The 24,874-nt window shown below is 42.4% G+C and overlaps 1 long non-coding RNA gene across 1 annotated transcript; it reads right to left on the bottom strand.

Moving 5' to 3' along the window:
- Positions 1-1,685: 1,685 nt before the first annotated feature.
- On the bottom strand, positions 1,686-4,156 carry LOC117071563. Its single transcript, XR_004432356.1, has 2 exons — positions 4,083-4,156; positions 1,686-1,899 (listed from the first exon to the last, which is right to left on the bottom strand). It is a non-coding gene; the product is annotated as an uncharacterized LOC117071563 (long non-coding RNA).
- Positions 4,157-24,874: the final 20,718 nt, after the last annotated feature.

The following is a 24,874-nucleotide window of genomic DNA, read 5'->3' as shown; positions in this document are numbered from 1 at the left end:
GGAAGAGCAATCTTGTCAAATAACACTGTAGATTATATGCGCTTGCCACTCTGAGTAGTTTTTGAGAGGTTCGTCTTAAAATGCTGAGGATATCTTTTCTTTCCCTAAAGTAATAGGGACCAGATGATTTAAATGCTTTTATGTCCTCATTTCTTAATACCATGCAAATTGTACTCGCAGAGGGTCAGAAGGAGATCTTTCTTCCTTTCTTTTTTTCGACAGGGTCTTGCCCTGTTGCTCCGAGGCTGGAGAACAGGGGCTTAATCATAGCTCACTGCAACCTCGAATTCCCCAGGCTCAAGTGGTTCTCCTGCCTCAGCCTCCAGAGTAGCTAGGACTGCTGGTGTGTGCCACTATGCCCAGCTAATGTTTCTCATTTTTTGTAAACACGGGGGTCTTGCTATATTGCACAGACTGGTTTCCTGGACTTAAACGATCCTCCGACCTCAGCCTCTCAAAGTACTAGGATTACAAGCATGAGCCACCACACCCAGCCCAGAAGGAGATTTTCATTGAGTGAATGGTGAGTTTTATGAAGAACCTCGACATGGATCTCTCCCACCAAAGAATGTGAACAGACAATGGCTACATTAAGTGAGTTCTGTGAGACTCACAGCTTTAAAACGCAGACCCTCTGTCTTGTCAAATTGCTCAGCTCTCCAGGTGATTGGCGATCTGTGAGGTGTGACTCCTGAATGTAGAGGAGCTACACCTGGACATTTGATTGTGCCTGTTGGCCGAGCATTCATAATCAACAGTTGGGTTGGCATCTGCTACCCGCAGAGCATTAATGGATCCGGGCCTGTGAAGAAGGTTAGGACATAGCCCCAGTTCTCAAGTATGAGAATGACATTTGTCACTCTTTTTAGTTGCCCAGGATGTGACCCCTTCCTGTGCCCGGGGAATCCCCAATCTCAGGAGGCAAAGCCACCCCCGCTAAAACTGTTGGCACAGACCACATGCCCACCCTTTCTTGCAGTTGAGAGTACAAGGGACATAACCTAGGTTTCCCCAGCAGCTGGGGATAGGAGGGAGTGGGGTAGTGCTTCATTCAGCAGCCGTAGGAGTGCCAGCAGCCTCTATAGCAGAGCACAACAGCATTGGTGTCCATAGCAGGACCATCACCTGCCCCATTTGCGGCATGAATTTAATTTAGGCCTTGATCCAGACTGCATCCTCTTGGAGCTGATCCTCTAGCTCTCTTAAGGATCCTTGTGAGCCACCCACCATCCTGTAAATAAATGCCCTTCCTGCTGGGATCAGCCATGCTCAGCTTCTGTTGACTGACACAGGAGTCTCCTCTCAGAGTCTCTATCTTGGATACCAGTTGCACCAACAAGCCATTATTCTTCCAGCAGTGGCATGATGTTCCTGCTGATCCCTCACTCGTCAAACTCCTCCTGTCATAACAACATACACTTAGGGATGGCGCATCTGTGGCCATGGAATGAGATTTCACTAGTTACCTTGGTGGTTGGTGCTAAGTGAATCAACCAGAAATGTAAGCAAATTTAATCTCAAGTACTTTTCTGCATGGGCAAGATGGGGCATGCATTGATACATGTTTCTGGTAACACTGGTAGGAGTCTTTCTTATGACACCAGAGAACGTAATACAGTAGAGTTTTGGCCAAAAGAAAGAAACAACAATGACAACAACAATAAAAACAACAAAACCCTCCATAGTTACAGGGAAAACATTTTTTGCTATTTTTTAATAGAAAAGGAACAGTTTCAATATTCAGTTTATCTTCTTTTTCCAGCCTCTTTTTTTTGTGTTGTAGAAATCCCATTGTGAACACTTATACTTCATCCATTGACTAGATGACACTGAACTTCACGATAGGAAACTTTCAGTGTGAGATGGATCATCTTGTTTCAAAGAGCAAAGAACTGATCCCTGAAAAGATTGTGAGAACGTGAGCTTCCATTGATAAAAACCAGGAATACAGGTTTTTCCATATACTCCCAGCAACTTAAACGTGGAAGTAGAATAATTTCTTCCAAAACAAGAAGACAAAGATATCGTTAATCCTTTCAATTGCATTACTTTTAGCAGCCGTAAAAATAAGCCCAGCAACAAATACTCAGGGTCTTAAATGAAAGCAGAGTGGATTTAAGAGAATTAGAGCAGAGGGCACAATGAAAGTTCCTTTGCTTTCATTTTGAATTTTGTGTGTGTTCCGTTGTCCAGCGACTGTGACTCCATGAGGGAGGGTGATCATCCCTGCACAGCCGCAAACAGTAGGGGCCATGGTTTCCACCTTTTTTCCTCCCATGTCTCTGTCAATCTGGCTTCCACTGAAATCACTTTCACTAATGCACTAATAAATCCCCAACGACTTAATCTACCTATCTATGCTGTGTCACACTGCTACTTTCATTTTCTTGCAATTCTTGCCTTTACTGAGCTCTACATTCTTCCTTCCTGTTTTCCTTCTCCCTTTCTGGTCAGTCCTTCTCCATCTCTCTCACTGGCTCGTCCTCCTCCCCGCTGCCCCCCAACTTAGGCCATAGTTCTCTCATGAGTTATTTTCTCTTCCATTCCACATGCTTTTTCTTGGTGATCATGTCCATTTTCATGCCTTCTGACAATCACCAGTAACCAATGACCAGCACGTACATACTTCCTGAATTTCAAATCCCTGTCTCCAATAAGCTCCTGGACCCCTCCACCTGAATATTTTGCTGTCACCTCAAATTCAAATTCAGTGTCTCAGTCTGGATTATTATCATTTTGCTCCAAACCTCGGCTTTTATTGTTTTTTTTAGACAGGGTCTTGCTCTGCACCCCCGGGCTGGAGTGCAGTGGCATGATCATGGCTCACCGCAGCCTTTACCTCCTGGCCTCAGGTGATCCTCCTACCTCAGCCTCCTGAGTAGCTGGGACTACAGGCACGCACCACCATGCTCAGCTAATTTTTTGTAATTTTTGTAGAAATGGGATTTCTCCACATTGCCCAGCCTGGCCTGGAACTCCTGGGCTCAAGCGATCTGCCCTCCTTGGCCTCCCAAAGCACTGGGGTTACAGGCGTGAGTCACTGCATCCGACCAAACCTTCACTTCTTATATTTCTATATTAACTGCCCAGAAAGCTCAAAATTATCCTCAGCATGCCCCTCCCTCCTGTTCCACACTCATTTACCAAATTCTACAGATTCTGCCTTAGAGATTAATCTTAAACCTGGCTCTCCTCTCCATCCTTCTGGCCTTTGCCTCAGTGAAGCCCCCTTCCCCTCTCCATGGCTGCAGTCCCTGACACATCCCCACACTGCTTCAGAGTTATCTTGCACCACATGAGACAGACTGCTTGGGCAGCCAAGGGAGGAGAGCTCAAGCAGACCTAGGAGGCCAAGCAGATGGGAGCCAGCAAAGGAACAAAGGTTATCCACGGGGTCAGGACCCGGGGGATCCTGAGGCTTGAATAGAAGCTATAGTTCTGCAATTGTAGCAAGTCCTGCCTCCAGCAGCAACCAAGCTGATCCCTAACTCCTCGGAGGATTCCCAGGGTAGGAAGGAAGCTGCCCCTGGCCATAGAACTCATTACCCTAAAATACCACCTCAATTCCATCGCTTCCCAGTCCCCAGTCTGGTGATTCCCCATCATCCACAGAATCCATAGAGTACACTTTCCATTTCCCACCGAGTACTCCAGGACCCCGTAATTGTTTATGCAGCTTTGCTGTTGAGTATGTCAGTTACTCACCTAAATTAGCCATTCCCCTCTCTCACACTTAACTATTGACTGTGATTTTCCAGCCTCTGAAATTTGCCTATGCCTTTTCTCCTCCTAGAATCGTGTCCTATAAGTCCTCAAACCTATTTGTTTAGGTCTTATGTGGTTTTTCACTTGTTAAACCAACATATATTTAGAACCAACTAGGGGCCACGCCAATTCCAGCAAAGAAGAGTAGAGGTCTCCCCTCAAGGAGCACTTAGTCTACTGGGAAAGGTGGACAAGGAAAAGGAATTTGCATTACAATGTGATAAATTCCACAGTGATGTTGCCGTTTGATGTCCTGGGAAAACCTTTCTGGGAATCTCTCAAATCTCATCACCATAGAGATGTTCACATTAACTTACAAATAAACCATTTCCTGTCTTCTGAACGCCAGGGCTATGATTCTCAACTTTGTTGTACAAAGATTCATCTGGGGGCCGGGCGCGGTGGCTCAAGCCTGTAATCCCAGCACTTTGGGAGGCCGAGACGGGCGGATCACGAGGTCAGGAGATCGAGACCATCCTGGCTAACACGGTGAAACCCCGTCTCTACTAAAAATACAAAAACTAGCCGGGCGAGGTGGCGGGCGCCTGTAGTCCCAGCTCCTCGGGAGGCTGAGGCAGGAGAATGGCGTAAACCCGGGAGGCGGAGCTTGCAGTGAGCTGAGATCTGGCCACTGCACTCCAGTCCGGGCGACAGAGCGAGACTCCGTCTCAAAAAAAAAAAAAAAAAAAAAAAGATTCATCTGGGGCCTGTAGTCCCAGCTACTCCGGAGGCTGAAGAAGGAGAATGGCATGAACCTGGGAGGCAGAGCTTGCAGTGAGCCGAGATTGCGCCACTGCGCTCCAGCCTGGGCGATAGAGTGAGACTCCGTCTGAAAAAAAAAAAAAAAGATTCATCTGAGGGCCGGGCGCGGTGGCTCATGCCTGTAATCCCAGTACCTTGGGAGGCCGAGGCGGGCGGATCACGAGGTCAAGAGATTGAGACCATCCTGGCTACCAGAGTGAAACCCCATCTCTACTAAAAATACAAAAAATTAGTCAGGCGTGGTAGCGGGCACCTGTAGGCCCAGCTACTCAGGAGGCTGAGGCAAGAGAATGGGGTGAACCCGGGAGGCGGAGCTTGCAGTGAACAGAGATCAGGCCACTGCACTCCAGCCTGGGCGACAGAGCGAGACTCCATCTCAAAAAAAAGATTCATCTGGGGAAGCTTTTTTTATACACATTCTCCAAAGTCTCACTTTCAGAAATTCTGATTCAGTCGACCTGAGATTCGGCCTAGGAATAAACATTTTTCATAAACCCCTCAGTGATTTTAATATAGGAGAGGCCACAGGTCACACTTAGAACAACATTGCTAATGCGTTTATTGTTTTTGCAACTCATATACCATACCAGATACTTTCTTGTAGTCTACATGCTTACATGAATGGCTTATCTAGTTTGCTAAATAATAGATCTTTAAGAGCAGAATATTTTACTTATACATCCTTTTTTTGTTTGTTTGTTTTGAGACAGGGTCTGTCACCCAAGCTAGAATGCAGTGGCATGATTGTGGCTCACTGCAGTCTTGAACTCCTGGGCCCCAGCAATCTTCCCACCATAGCCTCCCAAGTAGCTGGGACTACAGGCAGGTCCACCGTGCCTGGCGTATTTTATTTTATTTTTTTTAATAGAGACAAGATCTCACTATGTTGCCCAGGCTGATCTTGAACTCCTGGGCTCAGGTGATCCTCTCGCCTCAGCCTCCCAAAGTGTTGGGGGTTACAGATGTGAGCCACTACGCCCGGCCTCCTTATACATCTTTATACTCCTTCAGGGCATAAGAATAGTACATGAGTAATTGCATATCTTTTGTACTTCATAAGTCCTTAACAATTTTAGTATAGTCATATTTTGTATTTAAATTTTGATAACTGTATATTGATTTCATAATTTATTTTTTTACAAAAAGATTGATATGAGGACATGTTGCTGCTGAGAGGCTAAGAGATGCTAGTGACAAGGTGGCGTGGGAATGGGAGGTGCTCCTGCACCCCAGGGGCCTACACTCTCAGGTGGAGGTGATGCAAACAGGGTGCCTGCTGCACAGACCAGCTCAGGGAGGTTCAGGCTGCACTAACATGATGCTGAGAGAATGTCTTAGAAAGGTGCCGTTGGGCCTTCACGGGTGGTGTTCTTTTTTCTTTTATTAATTTTGGTAGAGACAGGGTCTCACGATGTTGCCCAGGCTGGTCTTGAACTCCTGAGCTCAAGCCATCCTTCTGCCTCGGTCTCTCAAAGCACTGGGATTACAGGTGTAAGTCACCACGCCCAACCTAGAGGCTGTGTTCTTTAAAGTCAAATCTGAGGCTGGGCATGATGGCTTGCACCTATAATCCCAGCAATTTGGAAGGCCGAGGCGGGTGGATAACTTGAGGCAGGGAGTTCGGGATCAGCATGGCAAGACCCCGTCTTTACTAAAAATGCAAAAATTAGCCAGGCGTGTTGGCGCACGCCTGTAATTCCAGCTACTCGAGAGGCTGAAGCACGAGAATCTCTTGAAGCCAGGAGGCAGAGGTTGCAGTGAGCCAAGATTGTACCACTGCACTCCAGCCTGGATGACAAGAGTGAATAAAATAAAGTAAAATAGTCAAATCTGACCTCCTACCACATCCCACAATTGTGACAAGCCATTCTCTCAAACGATGTTTCCAGTGGCATTTTCAAGAAAATTCGGAGGGAAGCCCATGAAGCCCAAGACTCCCGCCCAGCTGGAGGCTGCCTGCCTTTGCTTATAACCTCCATTAGGGAAACCGTGCCTGACCACACCTGCCTGCAAAGGCTCTAGGGCTTGCAGGACTTCTGGAGCAGCTGTACTGAGATGTGGGTCTCAACCATGTGGGTTTGGTTCTGCCCTCTCTATGCTCGGACTAGATCTCTTTCTAGACGGAAACCTAACTTCCCCTGTGACGCCACATGCGCTGGGCCAGGGATTGTTGCAACCTCCACAGTTGTGTTTCCTGGACCACCCACTCAGCAGCATCCCAGACGGTGAACCAGAGCCCTAGTTGGGCCTGGAAATCACTGGAAGAGAAATAAAAGAGGATTAAGCTGGGATTACTCTTCCTTCTTATTTACCACTCCCTGAGAGCTCTTCTTCCCCAGCTGCCTCTCTTCATAACTGAAACTACCAGCCCCCTTTTGCCCCCCATCATATAGCATTAGCCCTACTCTAATCTTTCTAGAAAGTTCTTGCTCTAGAGTCCAGAACAAGTCCAGATATTGAATCAGGCATATTTTGGAGCTCAGGACCCAGTAGGATGTAGCCTAGTAGCTGTAGCAAAACAGGGAAGATTGGTTAGAAGTGGACCCAGAACTAGAACAGGATGGAGCCCAACTAGTCCCAGGTGCTGTGATGGCACCCACTGCGGTAGTGCCATCATTGGGCATACTCATATGCTCTAGTCCATGCTCAGGGACAGATGGAGCAAAGCACCTGGGACCTAGAGATACAGTCCAATGGAATTAAGCTAGTCCATTGGTGGATCAAGGGTCCCTAGCCACTGGGCTGAGTTTGAGGACCTTTTCTCAGGGGGGGCTGCACTGCCAGGTAATTTAGCAGAATAGGGAAGCAACGCAAGAATCCAGCTGTCAGATCTGTGGCTCAAGGAGCATACTATGACTTCTGAGCAAAACTAGTTTTGATATTTGAACAAAACTAGAGGGAAGAGGGCTGAGGCTTGGAGATAGGCTTCAGGAATCCTGCCTGCCCATGATTCTCCTTATAGAATTCAGAGGAGTAAACAATGCCCCATGCCAGGACTGACATAGAATGCGGAGAGGGTAACCCAGGAAGCCCCAGGTACTCGCCTGGGTCCAAAGGCCAATCGTGGCCTTCAACACTGCAACATTTCTTTACTATACAAGTGGTATCCTCCATACTCACATGTCATGGTTTATGCTATCTAAAAATTAGAATTGACCTGTAGTCCCAGCTACTGGGGAGGCTGAGGTAGGAGGATCCCTTGAGGAGCCCAGGACGTCAGGGCTGCAGTGAATCATGATCATGCCCCCACACTCCAGCTTATGCAACAGAGTGAGACCCCCATCTCAAATAAATAAATAGGCTGGGTGTGGTAGCTCATGCCTGTAATCCCAGCACTTTGGGAGGCTGAGCTGGGTGGATCACAAGGTCAGGAGTTCGAGACCAGCCTGGCCAATATGGTAAAACCCCGTCTCTACTAAAAATACAAAAAATTAGCCAGGCGTGGTGGTGGGTGCCTGTAGTCCCAGCTACTCGGGAGGCTAGGCAGGAGAATCACTTGAACCCAGGAGACAGAGGTTGCAGTGGGCCGAGATCCCACCACTGCACTCCAGCCTAGGCGACACAGTGAGACTGTGTCTCAATAAATAAATAAATAAATATATAAGTAAATAAAATCAGATTTGATCACCATGTGTGCCTCTTCAGAATATCTATTAAGCAAAGTGGGGAAACAGGATTAGAAACAAAGTTAGTATCTTTCCTTTTTATAGGAACTTAGTGGAAGTGAGAATCTTTAGACGTTCCATCTAGTCTAACCTACCAATGTAAGCTGGGACTCCATAAAGTACATTATTTTAATTTCTAGAAAAGAATTCCAGGGACAGATCTATTGATATTGCCAAGGAAAATTTTAAAAATGAAATGCTTATCACTTCTTGGTAGATATTTGCAAAAACCTCATGATATACTTTATATTTTTTATTGGCAAGAGGTCATATAGGCTAGCTTATGTGGTGGGATTTGCTTTTGTTAACATCAAGGGAGGAATACTAGCTAATTTATTTGGATAGATGTGTTCTAACATTGCTCTAAAAATTATTGCTGGGCATAGTAGGATCATACTAGGATTTCTGGCACCAGAAAAGCCCAGCCTCACTGTCCTTGGTGGCTTACTCTGTGGTCATAGGGCTCATAGATGCAGAAAGGTACACCTTTCCCACTGTCTGTTTTTGCTCACTCTTTTATTTATTTATTTTTTTAATAGAGTCTCGCTCTGTTGCCAGGCTGGAGTGCAGTGGCACAGTCTTGGCTCACTGCAACCTCCGCCTCCTGGGTTCAAGCCATTCCCCTGCCTCAGCCTCTGAGTAGCTGGGACTATAGGCACGCATCACCACGGCCAGCTAATTTTTGTATTTTTAGTAGAGAGGGGGTTTCACCGGGTTGGCCAGGATGGTCTCGATCTCTTGACCTCATGATCCTCTCACTTTGACCTCATGATCCGCCTGCCTCAATTTCTTGATCTCATAATCCACCCACTGGGATTATAAGTATGAGCCACCGTGCCTGGCTGCTCACACTACTTAATAGAAGCCACTTACTCCCTTCACCCCTTCCCTATTCAATGGCCATAGAAAGTATCTGGTCATTCCTTTTCCTACTGTATCTTTAAAATTCTATCAATGCAGTTTTTACGTTCCATTTTCTTTAAGATGTTTGTTTATGCTGAAGAACTCATACAGAGATTTTTTTTTTCTCTCTCTCTCTCAGGGGATTAGCATTTTAGTAAGAGCTGAATAATAAAACTAGACTGTAAAAGCCAGTCAGAAATGTAGTGGTGCATGGCTTACTTCTCATAATTGCCTGGGAACGATTAGGATGGAACTTTGTTGTTGTTGTTGTTCCAGAGTGAAAAAAACAGGCCAGTTTTCTCTGCCAGGTCACAAGGATGGATGTCGAAGGGGAAATGACCTGTGATATCTTATAAAACATAAATTCTAATTTTCTAGATAGAAAGGAGGATGTAGCACAAAGTGAGATGGAGTATTAATGAGTGGACCACCAGATCTGCTTCGAATGTTTTTCAGTCGCTGGTAGGTCTTACACTCTGTTGAAAACTTGAGGCAAACACATATATGCGCAAAGACGTGGCAGTGATTTCAAGGAAATTGTGGACTCCATGGCCGTCAGATTAAAGAAAATCCTTGTAGGTCATCAAAATATTTTCTCTATCCTTTGGGTTCAACTTTAATCCAGAAGTTAGAATAAATGGATGAAATTTAGATTCCAGTCAAGCAAGAAATATACACAGTTGACTGTTAAACAACATGAGTTTGAACTGCATGGGTCTACTTTTACATGGATTTTCTTCCATCTTTGCCACCCCTGAGACAAGAAGACCAATCTTTCCTCTTCCTCAGGCTACTCAAGGTGAAGACGACAAGGATGAAAACATTTATGGGGATCCGCTTCCACTTAATGAATAGTAAATATCTTTTCCTTCCTTCATGATCACAAAATATAACTCACAACATATGTGTTAATTAACTGTTTGTATTATCAATAAGGCTTTCAATCAACAGAAAGCTATTAGTAGTTAAGTTTTGGAGGAATCAAAAGTTATATGTAAATTTTTGATTACATGGGGGGCCTATACTCCTAACCTCCGCATTCTTCAAAGGTCAAGTTAAAGATGCTTAGTGTTGTGCTAGGTACCGAAGAACCCAGAAACATTGTAAGCGCTCATCCCTGCCTTCCAGGGCTTTGGGAAGACTGCGCAAACTCACATGGGGTATCTTTAAACAAGACAGTATAGAGTTCAGTGCTAAATTGTGTGTTATGGATGAAGAGTGCTACAGGCTCTCAAGAGAGGGAGGTCAATAGTTTAGTCAAAGGAAATTTCATAAAGATAAAAGGATTCCATTTGTACTTGAAATAATCTCTAGGGCTTAAACAGAGGGGGATGTGGTAACATTCCATAGAGACAATATAGCTCAGGAGAGACAATACGGGTTTTGGCATGTGGTACATCTAGGTTTGAATCACCACTCTGTCCCTTATAGGCTCTATAGCTGTGCTAAAGTTATTTAATATCCCTGAATTTTAGATTCTTCATCTGTAAAATGGGCATTTTTAAAGAACAGATGAGGCCGGGCGCGGTGGCTCAAGCCTGTAATCCCAGCACTTTGGGAGGCCGAGACGGGCGGATCACGAGGTCAGGAGATCGAGACCATCCTGGCTAACACGGTGAAACCCCGTCTCTACTAAAAATACAAAAACGAGCCGGGCGAGGTGGCCACTGCACTCCAGTCCGGGCGACAGAGCGACACTCCGCCTCAAAAAAAAAAAAAAAAAAAAGAACAGATGAGCCAGGCGCAGTGGCTCATGCCTGTAATCCCAGCACTTTGGGAGGCCGAGGTGGGCGGATCACAAGGTCAGGAGATCGAGACCATCTTGGCTAACACGGTGAAACCCCATCTCTACTAACAATACAAAAAATTAGCCAGGTGTGGTGGCAGGCGCCTGTAGTCCCAGCTACTTGGGAGGCTGAGGCAGGAGAATGGCATGAACCCGGGAGGCAGAGCTTGCAGTGAGCCGAGATTGTGCCACTGCACTCCAGCCTGGGCAACAGAGCGAGACTTCGACTCAAAAAAAAAAAAAGAATGGATGGGAGTAATCAATTAGATAATTTTGTGAAAGTACCTGAGACAGTGCCACGAAGGTAAAAACGTCTCTTGCTTGTGAACACAATCCAAGGGCATTACCCAGGGGCTGACACATAGAAGGTGCTTGACAAATATCTGCAAGATGGGTTGAATGAATGAGTGAATGAATCAATGAATAAAAAATAAGCTGAGGAGTAAGCAATAATGATAAATCTAATGTGTGGCAATATATAATTTCTTCTTTCAAATATATCGTGATAAAATCAAATTCTATCAAGAGAATAAAAAGATACGCCACGGACCAGGAGACAATAACCACAGAACACATATCTGTTAAGGGACTGTTGTCCAAAATATACAGAGAACTCTGAAAACTCAATCAGAAGAAAACAAACAACCAATTAAAGAATGGGGCAAAGACGTTACCATACACCTCACCAAAGAAGATACATAAATGGAAAATAAGCATATGAAAAGATATTCCAGCTGGGTGCGGTGGCTCACGCCTGTAATCCCAGCACTTTGGGAGGCCCAGGCGGGCAGATCATGAGGCTAGGAGATCAAGACCATCCTGACTAACACGGTGAAACCCCATCTCTACTAAATATACAAAAAATTAGCCCGTTGTGGTGGCGGGTGCCTGTAGTCCCAGCTACTCGGGAGGCTGAGGCAGGAGAATGGTGTGAACCGGGGAGGCGGAGCTTGCACTGAGCCGAGATAGCGCCACTGCACTCCAGCCTGAGCGACAGAGCGAGACTCCGTCTCAAATAAAAAAGAAAAGAAAAGATGTTCCACGTCATATGTCATCAGGGAGCTACAAATTAAAATAACAGTGAGATACCACTACACACCTGTCAGAATGGCCAAAATCCAGAACACTGACACCATCAAATGCCGGTGAGGATGTGGAGCAGTGGGAATGCAAAATGGTGTAATTATTTTGGAAAACAGTTTGGCAGATTTATTATTTTTTTTTTTACAAAATGAAACATACTCTTACTGTATAATCCAGTAATTATGCTCCTTAGTATTTATCCAAAGGAGCTGAAAACTTACGTCCACACAAAAACCTGCACACAAGTGTTTATAGCAGCTTTATTCATAATTGCCCAAACTGCCGGGCGCGGTGGCTCAAGCCTGTAATCCCAGCACTTTGGGAGGCCGAGACGGGCGGATCACGAGGTCAGGAGATCGAGACCATCCTGGCTAACACGGTGAAACCCCGTCTCTACTAAAAATACAAAAAACTAGCCGGGCGAGGTGGCGGGCGCCTGTAGTCCCAGCTACTTCGGAGGCTGAGGCAGGAGAATGGCGTAAACCCGGGAGGCGGAGCTTGCAGTGAGCTGAGATCTGGCCACTGCACTCCAGCCCGGGCGAAAGAGCAAGACTCCGTCTCAAAAAAAAAAAAAAAAAAACAAAACAAAACAAAAAAACATAATTGCCCAAACTTGAGAAGTAACTAAGATGTCCTTCAGTAGGTGAATGGATAAACTATCGTACAATGGAATGATGTGTGGCAATATATAATTTCTTTGTTCAGATATATTGTTATGAAAGCAAATTATATCAACAGAATGAAAAGATAAGCTACAGACCAGGAGAAAATATTTTGTGCATCTAGACAATGTAATAATACTCATTGCTAAAAAGAAATGAGCTATTAGGCCATGAAAAAACATGGAGGAAACTTAAATGCCTATTACTAAGTGAAAGAAGCCAATCTAAAAAGACTACATGCTGTATGATTCCAACTATATGACATTCTGGAAAAGGCAAAACTATGGAGATAGTAAAAAATTCAGTGGCGGCTGGGCACAGTGTCTCACGCCTGTAATCCCAGCACTTTGGGACACCAAGGCGGGCGGATTGCTTGAGGTCAGGAGTTCAAGACCAGCCTGGCCAACATGATGAAACGCTGTCTCTACTAAAAATACAAAAATTAGCTGGACGTGGTGGCAAGCACCTGTAGTCCCATCTACTCGGGAGGCTGAGGCAGGAGAATCTCTTGAACCTGGGAGATGGAGGTTGCAGTAAACTAAGATTGTGCCTCTGCATGCCAGTCTGGGGGATAGAGCGAGACTCTGTCTCCAAAAAAAAAAGTTCCCCAACACCAGTGGCCACTGGGTGTTAGGGAAAAGAGAGGGACGAATAGGCAGAGCACGGAGAATTTTCAGGAAAGTGACACTATTCTGTAAGCTACTATAATGGTGAATATATGTCATTGTACATTTTTCCAAACCCACAGAATGTACAACACCAAGAGTGAACCCTAATGTAAAAACATTTTTATTCAAAAAATCAAATTATAGCTATAGCTATAACTAAAATGCATTCATATTGTGTTCTAGGTTATTCAAGGATAAACTCCCCCATTTCTGGGTTATCTGGGTTTTTTATAGCTTTATCTCCAGCTCCATAACTCTGATTCTAGTATTATTTCCCTTTGTCTCTCATTTTCAGTTTTCAGTAGTGTAATATGATGTTCCTACGTGTGATTTTTCTGTATTTACCATTCAGAGTTCCTTGAACTTCATGAATCTGTGAGTTGACGTCGTTCATCAGTTTTGGAAAACACTGGCCATTGCTCCTCAAATATTTCTTCTATCCTATTCTCTCTCCTTTCCACGTATCTAATTGCCTATATATTAGACCATTTCACTGCCTCTTATATCTTTTATTTTCTTGTCTATTTTTTCCCTATTCTTCTTTTACCTGTGCTTCAGTTGATCATTTTAACCTGTCTTTCAATCACAAACATGTCTTCTTCTGTGTCTAATCTGCTATTAAACTCATTTAATGGGTAAGAGCAGATTTTTCCACTCGAGAATTTTCATATTATCCTCTTTTATAGATTCCAAGTCCCAGTAAAAATACCCATCTTTTTTTTTCTATTGTCTTGTACATATTAATCATAGTTTTTTTAAAGCCTTTGTCTTTTATGCCCAATGTCTGGATTACCTGCAGGTCTGTTTCTACTGCCTATTTTTTCTTAGTTTTCAATCATATGGTACTTTATATGGGGCTTGTAATAGCTGTGTCATTTTATGAGACCAATCCTGTTAGATAAATCCTTAAGAGAGTTCCAGATATTTATGATATGTTCACAAGGCAGATGCTTCTTCCCCAATTCACAAAGATATCTACTTATAAACAAATATCTAAAGAGATAAACATCACTCTCTGGTTTACACCATTTGGGGTTCTTGAGACTCAGGGATTTCCAGCATTCAATATTCATTCAACAAGTACTTGAGATCCTATTTTGTGCCAGCACTGTTCTAGTGCTGGGGATTTTTGGTGATCAAGGTAAGGTCTCTGTCCACTGGAATTTGCATTTCATTGAAGAAAGACACAAAAAATAAACAGTAAGAAAATGAACAGCTAATCATGAGTGCTGTGCTGATAATTAAAATAGAATGACCTGATAAGAAGTAATGTGGTGACTACTTCACATTGAATGGTTAGGGAAGGATTATCTCGGGGGAGGTGACTCCAAAGATGATAATTTAATGACAAGAAGGAACTAGCCAAGTGATTATGGAAAAAGCAGTTGAGGCAGAAGAAAGAACTAGTGCAAGATCCTAAGAGAGGAATGAGATTGACACATTCAAGAAAAGGAAAGAAGGTCAGCGTTACAGGAGTGAAGAGGTTGAGAGTCAAAGAACCGAGTCAAGAGACAGGAATCCTATCATGTGGGGCTTTATATGTCAGAGTAAGGAGTTCAGATTATCCTAAGTGTGATAAAAAGCCACTGAAGGAATTTAAGCAGGAGGGAAACAGGATCTGCTTTCTATTTTGAAAAAAGTAGTTTTCAGAAGAGCAAGACTGGAAGCTGAGAAACAAGTTAGGTGCTAACTGTACTGGTCCAGGAGAAGAATGAGATGAGATTACCCTCATCTAAGCAGTGGAGATGAACACCTAGATTTGGAAATCATTGGCATGTAGATGCTATTTGCAGATGTCTCGGGACTAAATGAGACTCCTATATATCTTACCCAAGTCAGTGTATAGAAACATGATATCCTGGAACTGGAAGAGACATTAAAGATCCTTTAGGCTGGCTGGGCCCCGTGGCTCACACCTGTAATGCCAGCACTTTGGGAGGCTAAGGCAGACAGATCATGAGATCAGGAGTTCAAGACCAGCCTGACCAATACGGTGAAACCCCGTCTCTACCAAAAATACAAAAATTAGCCAGGCGTGGTGGCGTTCGCCTGTAATCTCAGCTACTCAGGAGGTTGAGGCAGGAGAATTGCTTGAAGCCGGGAGGCAGAGGTTGCAGTGAGCCAAGATCACACCACTGCACTCCAGCCTGGGCAACAGAGCAAGACTCCATCTTAAAAAACAAAACAAACAAACAAAAAAGATTCTTTAGGCCAATCCCATTGTTTTATAAGTAGGGGAATTGAGGCCTAATGAGGTTAAGTGCTTTCTGCACAGTCATATAGTTCATCAGAATCTAGGATTTCCTTACTTAGTTCAGTACATTTTCATTACCTTCTGCTTATGAAAGAGTACAACTTAGCTTCAAAGTTATGGTAAATATTTGTTGAAAGAAATAATTATACTCTGTGCAATATTGGATTTTAAATGATCAAAAAATTTTAAAAAAAGAAGAAACCACAAATGCATTGCTTAAAAATATTTCACTATCAATCAGAATTCAAATAAAGATGCAGCTTCATTGGCAGACTAGTTGGCTCAGTGAAAAATGAATGAGCAGAAACATTTTTATCCAAATTATTATAGCTGATGCAACCTTCTTTTTTTAAAAGTGTTTTAAATTAAAAGACCAATCATTTCTTCATCATCTAGAGGGGGAAGAAACTCGTAATGTAAAATCCCATTTACTGAGTTGTTAGATAGGACAGTAAAATTCTCCAGACCTGGGTTTACACACACACACACATATGCACACACATTTACAATTGTATTGCATAGACAGCAAGTGTGTGTCTTGCTGCTACCAAAGCAATACAAAAGGAAGCTGAGAGAGTCAAGGGAAAGCCCTGTCCACGTTGTGTTGACATAGTTAGAGTAAAGTGAAAGAGTCAAAGGTCGAAACCGATACTAAGAACTACTATCAGATTTAGCAGAAAAGAGCTCATCTAGGTACTGCAGATAAAATAATATGCCAATAACTGATCGATCATTCCTTTTATGAAAGTACCACTGAGTTGTTTGTGAAACCCTCAGTAGCTTTAAAAGATACTCCAAATATCATATCCCAGATATCGTTCCACCTGTCTTTTCTGAAAAAGAGGCAACAACTGCACCTTTCTCCAGTGCCTGTGTCCAGTAAACTCTTGGCAACAACATTATAGACAACCACAAGGACTATTTAACCTCTTTGAGCCTCTATTTCCTGATCAGTAAAATGAAGCAGGTGATCACTTGGGAATCCCCTGGAGTCTTTGAAATCATCATTCTAAGCTTTGTCAAAGCCAAAATCAATAAAAAGAAGAAAATGAGTTTTAAGATAACGCAAGACTAGCTTTATTTTTTTTCTGTGCTTGGGCAGAGCTGTGACCAGCCACCTGGAACATCATATTGGATTTTGACTCCCTTTCTTTCTGCCCCAAATGAAAGTACATTTTCTTTGGTATTTCATTGAATCTTTAAAGTAGTCAATAGTAAACACCATTTTGTAAATAAAGTTGTATCATCTGGTAACTACAAAATATAAATCTTTCAGACACGATCTCAGATGAATCCTTCTATGCAAATGGAAATGACTGTTTTCAATGTATTATTAAGAGATGGTAGATAACTAGTCTAATGCAAAGACTTGATCTAGTGTAAGGTCAGTAGACAAAAGGCCACCTATGAAAACCAAGGGTTGTACCCTTTTAGTAAGGGGAACTTTGTCTCCCGTTGGCCTAAAACCAGTTTGTGAGGTCTTTGCAGGAGCCGATGCCACACCAATGAATGTCAATAGATGAGTAGAAGAAGTCTTCAGCTTGCTGATTGCCCACTCAAGACCAAGGCCTCTCTTCCTGCATCTTCCTTAGTTTAGCAAATTCTCAATATTTGGGGAAAAAGAAATCACCTCAACATCAGTCTTGATTCCCTCTATTGCCAATAAATGTTGACCCCATTTAAAGTCAACTCAAGTTTGACACATGTTATGGTAAGGAGCTTCTATATTTTCCAGGATTTTAGGATTTTGCTGTTAGAACAGAAAACAGTCCTCACATTATTATTAGTTTTTCTTTTAACAACTATAGTTATTTTATTATTGTACCCCCATCACCTAGCACAGTGCCTGATAGGTAGTAAGCACACAGTCTTTGTTGAAAGCTGAGCAAATGAATGAATGAACAGACCTCCTTATAGTCTGGTGAGAAACAATATGTGACTTGAAGGTGGGGAGTAGAACTATATTTACAGTTCACTTAAAAATTTTCCCACTGGTTAGTACTCTTATTATTAAAATAGTTCCCTTTCCATCCACAAGGTAGGTTCCAGGAACTCCCCTTCTTTCTCCCGTGTTTTGGGGCTTTTAAAAATCTTCCTGGCCAGGTGCGGTGGCTCAGGCCTTTAATCCCAGCTCTTTGGGAGGCCGAGGCAGGCGGATCACATGAGGTGGGGAGTTGGCGACCAGCCCGACCAATATGGAAAAACCCTATCTCTACTAAAAAGACAAAATTAGCCGGGCATGGTGCTGCACACCTGTAATCCCAGCTGCTTGGAAGGCTGAGGCAGGAGAATTGCTTGGACCCGGGAGGTGGAGGTTGTGGTGAGCTGAGATCATGCCATTGCAATCCAGCCTGGGCAACAAGAGCGAAACTCCGTCTCAAAAAAAAAAAAAAAAAAAAAAAAATCTTCTCATAGTTGGCCTTCCAAAGCTACCACTTTATCTTACCTTTTCTTTGTCACAATCTTTCTTTTGACTCTGCTCTTCTCTCTGCTCACAGCTTTAGACTTGGTACTTCAAAGTGTTTGGGGGATTTCAGAGCCCACCTTCATTCAAGCAGGTATTTTGTGAACATTATCTCATTAATTATTTTCTCCATTTTATAAGTAAATAAAATTGGACTATGAGATGTGCCACAGGAAGTAGAAAAGAGTAGGAAGTGGCTGTGCAGTGGCTGATGCCTATAATCTTAGCACTTTGGGAGGCCAAGATGGGAGTATCTCTTGAATTCAAGACCAGCCTGGAAAATATAGCTAGGCCCTGTCTCCATAACAAAACAAAAGAAAACAAAATTGGTCAGACACAGTGGCACATGCCTGTAGTCCCAGCTATTCAGGAGGCGGAGGCTGAGGCTGATGTGAGCCCAGCAAGGATCACACCACTGAACTCCAGTCTGGGTGACAAAGCTGGGTGACAAAGCCTGTCTCTAAGTAAGTAAATAAAAGAGTAGAAAGCAAAATGATCAGTTTTGCTCCAAAGCCTGTCTTCTGTCCATTTCACCTTATCACCTCGATTATCCAGAAGCCCCCTAAAGTAAATTACATCCTCACCGCTTCTCAGATTCCACCTGAGTCTACTGAACATGGTACAACCTTGATGACTCAAAGACATAATGAGAAACATGATTTCCAGGGTAATGGAGATGACTACAGTATGTAGGACTAGTTGACCAAACACAAAATGACACCTAGATGCTATAATTTTTAAATCTTTGTGTCTGGCTCTTTTTCTTTTTCCATTATCTCCTTCATTGCCAGCCATCTTGTCAATTTCTAGAAAGTTCTTGATCTCCTTTGAATTAGTTGTTTCTAATCTGTGGGCTAAGAAACTAGCTAACCAGATTTATTAGGATCGTGTCTAAAATGGGAGAAGACGGTTGCTGAATGACAAAGTAAGAAGATGGAAATAAAGTACATGAATAAACAGCTTAGTGCATAAACTCTATGGCATTTATTCTAACTTCTCAGGGGCCTTTTTCTTTGAACTGTGTTCTCTGTGGCTGAGATTATTGGAAAAGTGACCTCTGAGTAGGTGAGTTATTACTGCAAAAAGGCATTGTTTCCCTTCAAATGAATAAGAATGGCAGCTAATACTGTATTCTGTTTTCTTTGTTGAACGAATTCTCTGTTTAAAAATAAGGGTAACAGAAAACCAACAATAAAAAAAGGTAGAGCAAGATATACTCTAGGAAAGAAGACCTAAAGTGAGTCTCATTATATGAATAGCTAAGTTGGTAGGAAAGTAAATGTTGTTTTGCTTATAACACTGAAAAGTCAATAAGCAGCAAATGAACTTTGGAGCAGCCGGGCCGATATTCATTCAGATGCCCTTCGCAATTAAAAAACAACGCCCAAACAAAACAAAGCAAGAGCAGTAAACACAATGCCCACCAGGGCCCCATCTGCAGGTGAGCAAACTGGTGTACAAATACATTTGTAAAACGTATTCACGAGACCTCAATAGCTTATTAATGAAGAGAATAGGGGAGGGGTTCCTTTATTCAGAGTGGGTCTGCAATTTAAATTATAGTAAGGAATTTGAAATGGAAACTGCTGGTAAGAATATTTAGAACACCAACATGGCAAAACAAAAACAAACAAACAAAAAAACCCCATAAAGCCTCAGATCTTTATAGTCTTGATAATTGTTTAGTAAAGATTTAATGGCCTTTATCTGGTTGTAACACTGCCCATTCTTCATCTGCCTCATGACAAATACACCTCCTTTACCTTCGCCCTTCAGAGCTTCTTTTTTTTTTTAAATACGGAGTCTTGCTCTGTTGCCCAGGCTGGAGTGCAGAGGCGCAATCTCGGCTCACTGCAAGCTCCGCCTCCTGTGTTCACACCATTCTCCTGCCTCAGCCTCCTGAGTAGCTGGGACTACAGGTGTCCACCACCATACCCATCTAATTTTTTGTATTTTTATTAGAGACGGGGTTTCACCGTGTTAGCCAGGATGGTCTCCATCTCCTGACCTCGTGATCCACCCGCCTCGGCCTCCCAAAGTGCTGGGATTACAGTCGTGAGCCACCACACCCGGCGCAGAGCTTCTTAAGACTATCTTCAGGCACCCATGAAGGATAAAGAATATTTTATTGATGAATATAAACACCTTTGATATTTTAACCACTATCTTGGACTCTAACCCTAGTTTGTGTGCCAGAGATTCTAAGTCGGCTTTTTCTTGTGTGCCAGCTCCTATCATTTAATTGTGCCTTCCAGAGTGTTATGTTGAGAAAGTTTCTGAACTCACATTTGTGTTCAACAGGAAGAAATGTAGTGGTTGATTGATGATGTCTGCCATTGGCAAGATAGAGGTGATGACAATATGTATGCCAAAAAATTACCATCCCTGTCCTAGATCCTGCCTACAGTGAGTTGAGAGACACCTGGTTCCTGTTGAATTTCTTTCTTTGGCACTGGCTCAGTTCCTTTTATCCAATTCCTACTTGTGGGATATCCAAGCATTTTGTTTCTGCATTGAAAGAGTATGAAGTATATATGGATTTATTTGTTGGTTATGTGGTGGGTAAATTATATAAATTATGAAAATAATTTAAGGTGGTTGAAGAGGATTTAACACACATATGCTTTCAAATATGACCAACACAAACACACACTATCAGAGAACAAAAAATGATGTCCCAATAAAAGTTTTCTCAATTTCTCAACCTAGCTCCTGATAGAGTCAGAATCCCTTTTGTGTGAACATTTTTTAAAAATTAAAGAGAGCGGCTGGGCACGGTGGCTCACACCTGTAATCCCAGCACTTTGGGAGGCCAAGGCGGGTGGATCACCTGAGGTCAGGAGTTTGAGGCCAGCCTGGCCAAGGTGGTGAAGCCCCATCTCTACTAAAAATATAAAAATTAGCCCAGCATAGTGGCATGCACCTGTAATCCCAGATACTTGGGAGGCTGAGGCAGGAGAATCGCTTGAACCTGGGAGCTGGAGGTTGCAGTGAGCTGAGATCGCGCTACTGCACTCCAGCCTGGCAACAGAGTGAAACTCCGTTTCAAAATAATAATAATAATAATAAGAGCAATTTTTTAACCAGATTATAGAATGAAAAAGATTAATACATTGATCAACAGGAAATGCTATGATTTATGTTATAGCAACAATTTATTTATATAATTCTATAAACTTGAATATACTTTTGATTGAGAAGTAAATGGAAGGAGGGTAGCTCTTTAGAAGAAATCAGAAGAGGAATAAAAGGAAGAAGAAATGTTACATTCAGATATCCAGTAATTCAAGGAGTGTTGGGCTCCTGCCCTCAAGGAGCTTGCAGTCTAATTTAGGTTGGTGCATACATGTACCTAGCCCATGTGTTTAGAGAACTACCAGCTAGTGGATGCTGGCTTTTTCTGGTACGAAAATAAGTCAGGCATATACCATGATCTCATCTTCTCTAGTAAGTAGAAGTTCCTCCAGAAGCCTAGCAGGCTATTCTTAATATCTACTATCACTGCATCTTTTGAAAGTAAAAAAAAGTACAAAATAACTACTAAGTGTACACGTATTTAAGCAAATTAATTTCTTCAGAAGAGGGTCTCTCTCTTACTTACCTTTGTACAACCTATGCAATGACTAAAGTGTAATGATAGTTGAATGAGGACATGAAAATAAACTTAAAAGAGTGTAGAAAACCATCACCTTTCCCTTGACTTTCGGCCTGCACTGTGCAGTACAATAGCCACTGGCTACTTGTGTCTGTTAAACGCTTGAAATGTGGCTAGTCTGAATCAAGGTGTGTTGCAACTATGAAATGCACCCTGGATTTTGAAGACTTAGAATAAAAAAAGTAAAATATGCCATTACTAATTTTGTCTATTGATTCCATGTTGAAATAATGATATTTTTGATACATTGTATTAAATAAGAGATCTTACTAAAATTAATTTCACCTGTTTCTTTTTACTTTTTTAGTGTGGCTTCTACAAAATTTAAAATCATGTGCCCTCAATTTTCTTGGCCAAGTGTGGTGGCTCATGCCTGTAATCCAAGTGCTCTGGGAGGCTGAGGTGGAAGGATTGCTTGAGCCCAAGAGTTCGATAGCTAGACCTTGCTTCTACCAAAAAAAATTTAAAATTAGCTGGGGATGGTGGCACATACCTGTAGTCCCAGCAACTTGGGAGGCTGAGGCAGGAGGATTGCTTGAGACCAGGAATTCGAGATTACAGTGATCTGTGATCAGGCCACTGCACACCAGCTGGAGTGAAAGTGAGACCCTGTTCTAAAAAGATTTTTTAATAAAAAAATAGAATTTCCTAAATGGCTTGTACTATGTTTCTATAAAATAGTGCTGCTACAGGCAATTCTTTCCTTAAAACATTCAAGATGGTTGGTGGTGTGGTTTATTTGTGAAGATTCAGAGACGGGTAAACAGTTTATGTGAATTTATTCTTTGAGTCCTGAAAATTATTCCTCTATCTATCTGAAAGAACAAAAATGTCATAAGTATCTATAGCAGGCAGGTCACAAACTTTTCCTCTACAGGGACAAAGAGTAAGTATCTTAGGTTTTGAGGATTAAATGGCCTCTGTTGCAACTATTCAACTCGTTCATATAGTGTGAAAGCAGCCACTGACAACACCTAAGAGTGTGACTGTGTTCCAATCAAACTTTATTTATAAAATCAGGCAGCCTTGCAATTAGGCACTAGGAATTTCTCAGTACATAATCATACTGGCATGACAGAAATACACCAAAAGATAAGAGGATTTGACACAAGTGGTCAAATCCTGTTCAAAAACACACATTGTCATATTTACCAATTATGAGACTAATTTGGCATAAGGGGAACACAGCCTAAAATCATGAAAGTCTGCATTAAAGATGATTTTAAAACAAAATAATTTTAAAAGTTTATGCATACTGCATTTAGTGTACTGCCCCATATACTAATTCACTATAAAGCTATTTGCCTCTAAAATGATTTAATATTTGTAATTTTAAAGGAAAAACAAATATGTCCATACACAATCCATTGCAATCTATCCTAATGTCTGTTTCCCCCATGGTCTGAGGCAATCATGAGCTCTCAGCCAATGAGCGAGAAGGATACAGACTATGCTCTATCCTCCTATCCAGTGAGTATTACTGTCCTGTACGGCATACACTCTCAACCACCGATCAGCTCTTTGCTGTGTTACTTAAATAGATTTTGTAACATGTTGTTTAATTTGTGGTGGTGACCTCTCTTTTAGACGCTTATCTTGTGATTTGGTTAATAGTTTTGAACCATTAACGACTAACGAAAGTACACATGTGATAAGACTAGACGTGATTTCAAAGGAAGAATATCATGAGGGATTTTAAAAGTAAGTTTTAATGGCTAGGTGTGGTGGCTGGAGCCCATAATCCTAGCACTTTGGGAGGCCAAGGCAAGAGGATTGCTTGAGCCCAGGAGTTTGAGACTAGCCTGGGCAACATGGTGAGACCCTCTTCCTATTAAATTACACACATACATAAAAGCACAAAAAGTTTTATGATCGTTTGAGGCACCCTCATGGACAGCATGGACATAGTTGAGAAACAAGAGTGAAAGTCAGCGAATGCCTGGGATTGGTAGGACTTGTTGGACGTTGGGAAAGGCATCATGAGCACCTCTGCGGCCCAGGATGGGGAGAAACCACAGTGGGAAGCTTCTGCCCTTTCTGGGGATTTGGAAATAGACACAAGGTTAGTAATACAGCAATGTGGGATGCTGGGCACGCAACCCCACAGTGATGGGGCTTTAATAGGCTCCTACAGTACTGGTTTGAGTAGTGGTCTCATTTCTGGAAATGCATGTCCCCCAATAAGTTTATGTGCAGTATAATAATTCAAACTAAATTTTTTCCAGTTTGTTTTGACAAACAGGATGTCTTTGGACCTGCTTTAATAAGTCTTTTAAAATGTAATGTAATGTTCATGTTTCATTCATTATATGTTCAACCATGTAAATATCTTGAAAACAGTTTATTTTCTAAAGTACGTTTAATCTTTTCCTCCAAAATATTTTTAAACCATTAATTTCCATGACAAACCCTGGAATACAAAAGTAATCTCTGAGCTGATCTCTGACCACATCATGACAAGTTCTAAATCGGCACCATCTAAATTAGAGCACCCACCAGCTAAACAGCAGTATCTGTCATTAATCTCTTTGTAAACTTATTTTTCTGTTCAAAAAGAGATATTAAAATTGTGCTTGTAAGTTAGGGTTTAAAATTGGAAAGGGATATATGATTCCTTTAAAGAAGATAGTCTGCTTCAGAAAGCCGTTTGTATTCCATTCTGGGTTAGAGATGGTTACCAAGGAGACCGCTCAACTTCATCAGTAGGCTTCTAGGATTGGGAATCTAGTGGGCTCTCAGGAAATATTTGTAGAAAGAAAAAGAAAGAGAAAGAAAAAAGGAAGAACGAGAGGAAGGGAGGGAGGACAGGCTTTCTCCTATCAGAAAACAACACTGCGATGGTTCATTTTATGTATTAACTTGGCTAGACCATGGTACCCAGGTATTTGGTCAAAAATTATTCTAGATGTTTCTGTGAAGATAGTATTTTTAAAGATAAAATTAACATTTAAATCAGTAGACTTAAGAAGAGGGAATTCTGGCCGGGCGCGGTGGCTCAACCCTGTAATCCCAGCACTTTGGGAGGCCGAGACGGGCGGATCACGAGGTCAGGAGATCGAGACCATCCTGGCTAACACGGTGAAACCCTGTCTCTACTAAAAATACAAAAAACTAGCCGGGCGAGGTGGCGGGCGCCTGTAGTCCCAGCTACTCCGGAGGCTGAGGCAGGAGAATGGTGTAAACCCGGAAGGCGGAGCTTGCAGTGAG

Source organism: Trachypithecus francoisi, unplaced genomic scaffold, assembly GCF_009764315.1.
Source record: "Trachypithecus francoisi isolate TF-2019V2 unplaced genomic scaffold, Tfra_2.0 Lachesis_group3, whole genome shotgun sequence".
Taxonomy (NCBI): Eukaryota; Metazoa; Chordata; class Mammalia; order Primates; family Cercopithecidae; genus Trachypithecus; species Trachypithecus francoisi.
Note: the sequence above shows the minus strand (reverse complement) of the source record. Positions and strands in the feature narration are given on the sequence as shown.